The sequence below is a fragment of the Clupea harengus genome, chromosome 9, assembly GCF_900700415.2.
Source record: "Clupea harengus chromosome 9, Ch_v2.0.2, whole genome shotgun sequence".
Classification (NCBI taxonomy): domain Eukaryota; kingdom Metazoa; phylum Chordata; class Actinopteri; order Clupeiformes; family Clupeidae; genus Clupea; species Clupea harengus.
Window position 1 is genome coordinate 18,590,797 of NC_045160.1, and position 6,000 is coordinate 18,596,796.

Consider the following 6,000-nt stretch of genomic DNA (forward strand, 5'->3'; position numbering starts at 1 on the left):
AAACTGAGATCCTCGGTCCGAAAGGATGAAGTCTGGAACTCCCCAGCGAGTGAGAATTTCTTTTCGGAAACAAGCGGGCAATGACTGGTGAAGATGCTGTGCGCATGGGGAAAAGTTCTACCCAGCAAGTGTAGTAATCCACAAGCACAAGAAAGTGTTAATTTCTGGACTGCAGGGTAAAGGCCCCATGATGTCAATTCCCAGCATTTCATCTGGATAGCTCACTTCTGTCTCTTGGAGTTTCCCACTAGGTTTTTTGTTTTCTCCTTTGTGAGTCTGGCAAACTATGTAGGCACAGACATAACTCCTCACTTCCTCCCACATTTTAGGCCAAAAAGCCACATCATGGATTCGTTTATACGTCTTAAACATACCTTGATGGCCACACAAAGGGGAGTCATGATACGCTTGTAAGAAAGATGGCAAGAGTGTCTTGGGCACCCAAACTCGAAAATGGTGTTTGTTGTCAGCCAGGTGAATTTTCCTGTACAGTATATTTTTCTTCTGAGACTTTGCAGCTTTTCATGACCTTCTGTATTCCTGGATCAGTGTGCTGTTCTTCCCACAAGGTGGTGTTTGAGAATGGAAAGTCTTCTGAATTATTTTGACTTTTAGCCAGCATGCAGACCGGTCCAACAGGACTCCTTGAAAGAGCATCGGGTGCAACATTGAGTTTTCCCTTCTGGTACTCAATCACAAAGCTGAACTTCTGAAGACGAAGTGCCCATCGGAGAAGGCGGCTTGAAGTTTTGGTGCTGTTAAGCACCCACTGTAAAGAGGCGTGATCAGTCACCACAGTGAACAATTTTGATTCCAAGTAGTGCTGCCATTTTCTAATGCCCAGACAACTGCCAGACATTCTTTTTCAGTTGCAGAGTAATTCCATTCTGGTATGTTTAAGGTTCGGCTAGCAAAAGCGATCACTTCCTCATGCCCAATTCCTTCCTTCTGGGCCAGGATTGCACCGAGTCCTACGTCACTGGCATCAGTATAAACGAAAAAGGGAAGGTTTAGATCAGGGTGTCCCAGGATGGGAGGAGAGGTGAGGTGTTTTTTCAAAACATCAAAGGACTTCTGACACTCATCGCTCCACTTGAGTCTACGTCCTTCGTTTCAAGGGCATTCAGGGGATCCGCCACTTGTGAAAAACCGGGTACAAATCGATGGTACCAGCCTGCTAAACCCAGGAAGTGCTGGACCTCTTTGATGTTGGTTGGGGTTGGGTAAGCTTTGATGGCGTCAACCTTCACTGGATCTGCAGCAATGCCCTTGGCAGAGACTACGTGGCCCAGATATTTTATTTCGTTCAGACAGAATTTCACTAGACGAGCGCAGCATTCTGGTGTAGTCCTTTTATTTATTTTATGACATCACGGTGCCCCCCACGGGGCCATATTGTGGTGTCAATCTTATTGTCAAGAGCTTGCATCTTAATGTCTTGCTCACTGTGAGACATGGGCCTGTAAATTGCCCAGAGAGGTACATATCTTATCCATCATTCTAATACAGTGATCTATCTTTTGTGACAGATTTCCATGATCGACAGCAACAGTTCCATGGTGGTTATGAAGATCCTGCTGGACTTCCTGTTGTAATTGTTCCACCATAAAGGCGAATTACATCAAGTTGTGTTGTGTTCTGTTTTTTCACTTCTTCCACAACCAATGTTTTCATTCCTTTTAACATTTTCTCCATTTAATTTTCTAGTTCAGCTTTGCTGTCTGTTACAACTGTATTAAGATTCTTTATTTCTTGTTCTGACTGCAAAAGACTTAAGTCTGGCTTCTAGATGGAGACGACTGTGATTTCTTTAGTAAGAGCACTGATGGTGCTGGTCTGCTCATCCATGTTCCCAAGCGGGCCTGCAGATAAGGAATCCGGTTGGTCCAAAGACTGTAGAGCCATTTTACCAAGTGTTCTCCCAGGTGTAGGAATGGCAGCCGGCAATTCGCGCTGTGATGGTGTCTGATTCAGAGATGGAAGGTGGAGTTGCCAGTAACATGTCCTCAGCACTTGCCAGATATGGTGATTGTGTAGCCTCCACTGGAGGATCTGGAAGGTAGAGGTAAGGCATGATCTTTAGGCCTCTTTTTTGGAGTGGTGGAGATTATTCACTGGACTTAATTTACAGGCTTCCACTCTTGGAACACAGATAAATCCACAGAATACAACACAACAACACCTGTGCACAGGGTTTGTGATGAGTAACCAAAATATTCACTGCCAAAACCACAGTGTGAACAGTTTAACTTAAATACAGCCTAGCTGCATTGGCCGGGAATCGAATCTGGGCCTCCGGCGTGGCAGGCGAGAGCTCTACCACTGCACCACCCGGAGAAAAAGCTACACATTGAAAAGCAGGCGACAAAAGCTTTACTCAACTCTTTATTCTTTCTCTTACCGTATTATTGGTGTTCCTTCTTAGCCGAATAATAGTAGTCTACTTACCGCACTCTACGGAAGTTTCACAGGTCGTTATACTTGTAATCAAACAAAGCAATGTTAACACACACAGCGGAGGCAGACTCCACAAGAGGACCTACCTGCCGGAAACTGTAGGAATGTTAGTAGTAAATAAGTAGGTTTAGTATGGGTTTATCTAATTCAGTATAAATCAAAGGAGTTAGGAATGATTTGAATGGGAAGACGGGGCTGCTTTGTCATACGATAAATAAAGGGTGGGTCTTCGAGGTACTATGATAGGTTTCTGATTGGTGGAGTCAACGGGGAGGTCATAGGTTTCATTGGTTGAGCAGTCAGCCAGTTGAGGCTTTAGGGGGAGTGCCATGTTAAGTTTAAATGCCTAAGCGGGAGATATTTTTGTCAGAGCGTCTTCGAATTCATTCTCTTATTGTGGTTTAAGATCTGCAATAAACCTTACTGAAATACTCTACAATCGGCTGTCTCCACTTCGACATTTTCTGGTACCTCGCGGTAATTTGTGATCGGACACCACAAAACATTGATTTTTAAGGGGAAATCACTTACCAATCCTCAGGCACAATAACATGACGGATTCAGATTTCCCAAATTTAAACCTACCGGTCTCGAGATCGAGGCGAGAAAGGCAAAGAGGAAGAGGCATGTTCCCGGATACGCTATATGCTGCGGGTCCAGCCTCCGGTCAGTCACATGACATTGTTGATAGAAAAATCTCGAGGCAGGTGCCAGGATGGCATCATTCGTAGTAAGACTGTGGTGATGGTCAGAGAGAGGTCGAAATAGATCCACTATTTCTCAAACCAGCACCTTTTTTACAGTGTGGCCTGCTAATTAAACAGTGGTGATCCAAGCACTTCCCAATAGTGTAGGGATCAGCATAACTGGCTTGAAACGGACTATTAATGATGGGCAGCAAGGCTGATCCCCTTTCTCAAAACACCCTGCTGCAGCGTTGTGATTGAAAGGGAGCTGCATCTTACACTTCGATCTCGCTAGCGCTGTCTTTGCAGCAGCACAGGTTTTATAGAGGCAGTACCTAGAGCCACCGACATAGCCTAGCACATTAACAGGAGGCTACTTAGTGCTCCACTTAGTCTGACTCCCTGTAGTCAGCAGCACTATGACCATTCCCAGGTTTGGTGTGGATCAACTCCACCAGTAGCCAGTGGTGGTAGCCAGCGCATTTTGAAGAACATTTGGTGAGTGGCTATTGCCAAGATGGCTTCGTTCACATCCGTCTTCAACTCCAGATAACTACTGAACCTTTTCTCAAAACCTGCCAAGATGGCTTGTAAAAGGGGAGTAGTGTGCCTTAGGTTGGAGGCTTGTAGGTCATGGAGTTTGGATTGCACCGCAAAAAGGGTAGGGATAAGTTCACCATAGTAGCAGGATATCTGACCCTGTAGCCGATCCATGGCTACTGCAATAGGTCTCAGGATTTTGCAGTACTCTGCCAGGTAGTCAAGCTCCACCTCTTTGAATGGAGGGAGTTGAAGTTTTTCCATCATTTCAGGTAGTTTGAAGTCTTGAAGTGGCCAGCTGATTCAAACTGTCATACATAGAATTCCAACATGTTGGGCATGGTGTTTTCGACTGTTCTTTTATCACTTCTGACAGGAGCTCTGCCGTCTTGGGTCTTTTTGATGCATTCCACAAAGCTGAGCACTTTCCCATGGCTGTGTGGTTCAGACGAGAGAGAGTGTGGGAGAGTCCTTCATCGCCTGCTTCGCATCAGTGGTACACACTAAGCTCAGTGTATGAGTGGCACATCTCACATGAGGTGGTAGGATGAATGCACCTTCAGACACTTCTTCTTCTAAGGCATTGATGGTTACAAAGGATAGTCCATCCTCTTCTGTGTCATCATTCTCGTCTTCATCTGCAACAACAGATATGTTGAACTCCTTAAAGGCCTTTACAAAATTTGACCCATTGTCAGTCACTGTTGCAATGATGTTTTTGTAGTGGAATGTCAGGCCACTAGGGTGCGCTTGACCATTGAGTAATGACTGATGTACGAAGCTGCATATAGTTAATAAAGTACGTGTGCTGCTGAAGAATACACACCCTCGTTGCTGTCTGGTCTAACAGAGCTAGTTCACATCATACCATTGTACAGTTTTCATTTGACAGGCCAAATTCTGAGTGGATTTCCTCCAATATCTCAGCAATGCGGTTGTAATTGTTTAGACTTGGGAAATGTCTGCATGCAAGAATCTGGCTTGATCCAGTGAGCTGTTACGCCCATGAAGCTAGTCTTACTAATGGACCAGACGTCCGCAGTGGTGCAAACATATTGCACCGTCTTCAGTTTCCCTTTCAAATCACTTTTTTTGGCACTGAAATCTGCTTCTATTTTCCTTTGCAGTGTACGTCTGGAAATCACTGTCAGATTGGGGTTTAATCCATGAATCAATTCAACAAATTCAGTTTGTTCAACTGTAGACAAAGGATGCATTCCCTTCACTATGTACGAAATAACAAGAGAATCAAGTTTACCCTGTGTTACTGTGTGTTCAAAAAGGTGGGTCTGCCTATAGGGTGTGTTTGTCTTTTTGCCACTATAATTAGGCCTACACTCTGTCTTGTGCTTTTCAAAATCATCAAGACTGTCAGGGTGAAGTCTCTTTAGGTGAGTTTTGAAATTTGATGTAGCTAAAAAAGTTCACACTCCGCCTGGACCTTCCTATCCGGTGTTTGAGAGACAATAGAACTTCCCATCAAAGATTGCAGACACAGGCTTGGTTCCATCTGTGGTTCCATCTGTGGTTCCATCTGTGCTTGTTGATGGTCCTTCTTGAACATCATCTTGAGACATTTTGTCCACCTGGCCAACTGTATAATGTATGAAATAATAAAACTAAGAATACTTTAACGTTATCATGAACATGCAAGCTCCCAATCTCCCTCTTCCAGGGGGGTCGTAACAGGTGCCCTTCATAGCTACTCGACTGATAAGTTAACTTGCCAAACACTGGCTATGCACTAGCCTAGACAGCATGTTAGCATCGATCGCTAGCTTGATATTATAACCATCACCATGTATATACAATAGGCTATGTAGCCAGACCCAGACATTAATTATACATCAAGCTAGTTTACCTTGACAGACAATCCGTTGAACTTGAAGATCTGAACTCGTGAACTGTTTTTTGATTCGTGGAGTAAGTATTTTGAGTATTTTAAATAAAAAATTACTCCACTCTAAAGATTTTGTTAGATTTTTTATCGGCCCTATCAAATACAAATTACAAAATACTCAAAAGTATTTGAAATACGTATACAAGTAATAGAAATACTGCACATCTCTGAACGCAGGCTCCCACAGGCATACTTAACTGAAAAACTCAATTAGACCAATTTACCGCAGTGCAGCAATTTTTTTCAGACCACCTGAAGTAAACATTAACGAGCCACCGCTCATATAGTAATCGCCCAGTTAATCAACAAACCTACTCTCACAAAAAACAAACCAATTTAGAGGGAAAAAAAATCATACTCACATACTCATCACGGTATAAACGTCCGTCCGTACACTCCAGCCCTTACCATCTGTTA